The sequence below is a fragment of the Gekko japonicus genome, unplaced genomic scaffold (assembly GCF_001447785.1).
Source record: "Gekko japonicus isolate JY-2015 unplaced genomic scaffold, Gekko_japonicus_V1.1 scaffold4661, whole genome shotgun sequence".
Lineage (NCBI taxonomy): Eukaryota > Metazoa > Chordata > Lepidosauria > Squamata > Gekkonidae > Gekko > Gekko japonicus.
In genome coordinates, this window is record NW_015165392.1 from 72,727 (window position 1) to 76,176 (window position 3,450).

Consider the following 3,450-nt stretch of genomic DNA (forward strand, 5'->3'; position numbering starts at 1 on the left):
GCTCCAGGCATTCCAATGGGGTTGCTATAATGCTGTTTTGCTGTTGTGTTATAGCGCTATAGCGCTATAGTGCTCTAAAGTGAACTTTAAAAAAAGCCGGAGATCGCCCGCGCAGGCGAAAAATGGCGGGAAAAGGTGCTTCGGAACCGGGAGAGGAAACTAAAGATTACTTGGAAGCGGTTGACAGGTTAAACGCTTCAGCTTTCCTAAACGGGACAGAAGCGTTTGTGTCTGAAATTACAAATATATTCCGATAGGGAACCGGTTCTAAAACGGTTCTGTCTGAAACGACAGACCAGAAACCGTTTGGGAACCGTCCCTCTTCCGGAATATATCGTCTGTCTGAAATTCCTCAAGGTTCCCCGTCGCCTGCCTCTGCGTGGCGACTCTGCATATCAACCCTGGACTTCCGTGGAGGTCTCCCATCCAAATACCAACCAAGGCCATCCCTGCTTAGCTTCCGAGATCTGACAAGATCAGGCAAGCCTGGGCTCTCCCCGTCAGGGCAATAATTCTTGGGCCTGCCGTAAGTCAGAAGCCATTGGACAGCACTTCCCACACATGCACTGCTGGGCCTCTTGCAGTAATTCATTGGAGACCGCACGAAAAAGGGACGTCTTTGCATCAGGTCCGCCCCTCTCTCTTACCAGTGTTCAAGTGGGTCGCCGTGTCAGTGGTGGAAGAAAAGTGACTTATGGCAACCCCGTCTGGTTCAATTCGGGGCAGTGTTCCCTCTAAGCTGAGCTAGTGTGAGCCAGCTCACAGTTCTTTAGCCTCCGGCTCGCGCCATTTTTGTCTCAGCTCGGGAAGCAGGGCTCCGGCGCAAACTCGTGCACGCGGAAGCCCAATCGCTCGCTCACAACTTTCACGCCAGTAGCTCACAGAGGAGAATTTCTGCCCACAGGCAGTGTTCCCTCTAAGCTGAGTTAGTGTGAGCTAGCTCACAGTTTTTTAGCCTCCAGCTCACACATTTTTGTCTCAGCTCGGGAAGGAGGGCTCCAGAGCAAAGTAATATAGGCAGCAGCCAAATGGGTAGCTCACAAAGTAGAATTTTTGCTCACAAGACTCCACAGCTTAGAGGGAACATTGCCCACAGGACTCCACAGCCTAAACGTGTACACTGAAACGTATGTCTGAAGAAGGGTGCATGCACATGAAAGGTTCGTCCCAGAATTAAGCTTTGCTGGCCTTAAAGGTGCCATTGGACTCAAACTCTGACAAGAGATCAGTTCGCTTGGAGGAGGAGAAGAAGAAGAGGAGGAGATTGGATTTATACCCCGCCCTTCACTACCCTGAAGGAGTCCCTGAGCGGCTTACAATCTCCTTTCCCTTCCCCTCCCCTCCCCTCAACAGACACCCTGTGAGGTAGGTGGGGCTGAGAGAGCTCTGGCAGAAACGGCTCCTGAGAGAACAGCTCTGAGAGAACTTGTGACTGACCCAAGGTCACACCAGCAGCTGCATGTGGAGGAGTGGGGAATCAAACCCGGTTCTCCCAGATTAGAGCCCGTGCACTTAACCAGTACGCCAAACTGGCTCTGGAGGAAATGACTGCTTTGGAGGGTGGACTCTACAGCACTGTACCCTGCTGAGGTCCCTCCCCCTCCCCAAACCCCGCCCTCCACAAGCTCCACCCCCAAATCTCCAGGAAATTTTCACAATCCACAGTTGGCAACTCCTGGCTCTGCTGGCTGCACTTCCTCCCAGCCACCAGCAGGGGAGGGGGAGGGGTGTAGAGTTGCCACCTCCAGGCTGAGAGACTCCAGGAGATTTGAAAGTTGAACCCGGAGAGGGGAAAGACCTTGGTGCTTGGGGGTGGAGTCCACAGTGGGAGGGCTTCTAATGTCCTGGCCCCACTGGTGGACCTCCTGATGGCACTGGTATTTCTGGCCACTGTGTGACACAGAGTGTTAGACTGGATGGGCCTTTGGCCTGATCCAACATTGGCGTCTCTTATGTTCTTATGTACCTCAGTGAGACGTAATGCTGCAGAGTCCCACCTACCCCAGCTGCACGCACTAGTGGCCAGGGCGCTTGGAGGGGGGAGCTCGGAGAGAGCTGTGACGGGCCCAAGGCCACCCAGCTGGCTGCATGTGGAGGAAGAGTGGGGGGATCGAACCCGGCTCTCCAGATTAAGAGTTCTGCCGCTCTTCACCACTGCACTGAACTGTTCCGGGTGTCACAGGCTGCGAGATGGTGACCTGCCCGAAACTACCCACCACGTTTGTGGCAGAAGGAAGGATTCAAGCTTTGGAAGTCTTGTAGGCAGCAGCGGAATGCTGACTCAACAACCCTGCCCCTAAATGCCCCCCCCACCAGATAGGAGGGATGAGTCAACTGAGGCCAATATATTTTTATTACACTTTATTACATTTTATTACACTTCCTTCCATCCAAGGGATTCCATGTGGTTCTTGGGAGGGGTCATCCACTGAGTTGCCAGAGCCAGGTTGGGAAATTCCTGGAGATTTGGGGGTGGAACCTTGGGGAGGGCCGGCACCTCAGCGGGGTACAACGCCACAGAGTCCACCTCAGCGGGGTACAACGCCACAGAGTCCACCTCAGCGGGGTACAACGCCACAGAGCCCACCTCAGCGGGGCTCTACGCCACAGAGCCCACCTCAGCGGGGCTCTACGCCACAGAGCCCACCTCAGCGGGGCTCTACGCCACAGAGCCCACCTCAGCGGGGCTCTACGCCACAGAGTCCACCCTCAAAAGCAGCCATTTTCTCCAAGGGAACTGAACTCGGTCATCTGGAGACCAGTTGCAATTCCAGGAGATCTCCAGCCACTACCTGGAAGTTGGCAAGCTGCCAATGACAACTCTAAGCACCGGTTTGGTGTCGTGGTTAAGTGCACGGACTCTAAACTGGGAGAACCGGGTCTGATTCCCCACTCCTCCACTTGCAGCTGCTGGGTGACCTTGGGCAAGCCATAGTTCTGATAAGAGCTGTTCTTGAAAAAAAAAAGAGCATTTCTGTCAGAGTTCTCTCAGCCCCACCTGCCTCACAGGGTGTCTGTTGTGGGGTGGGGAGGGGAAGGGGAAGGAGTTTGTGAGCCGCTCTGAGACTCCCTTGGGTAGTGAAGGGTGGGATATAAATCCAATCTCTTCTTCTTCTTCTAAGAGTACCTCAGTCTCAATACCTTGTGGCACTTGATAACTGCTTTGAAACCTGAGGTAATCTCCATAAATTGGGGGGGGGGTCTTTAAAATTAGCTCTGGACCGCAATAACTGCGCTTCATTCGGGGGGGGGGGGCTCCCCGGTTGCAACCCGCTAATTCCAGAACCACCACAGACAACCTAGCTTGTTTGTTCGCAAAAGACCAAAGCCATAATTGCTACATTCAAATTAGTCCAATTTATTTATTTACTTCATTTATAGCCTACCTTTGTCCCCAATGAGGACCCGGGACACAAGGTAGCCTACACCATTCTCCTCTCTCCTCCATTT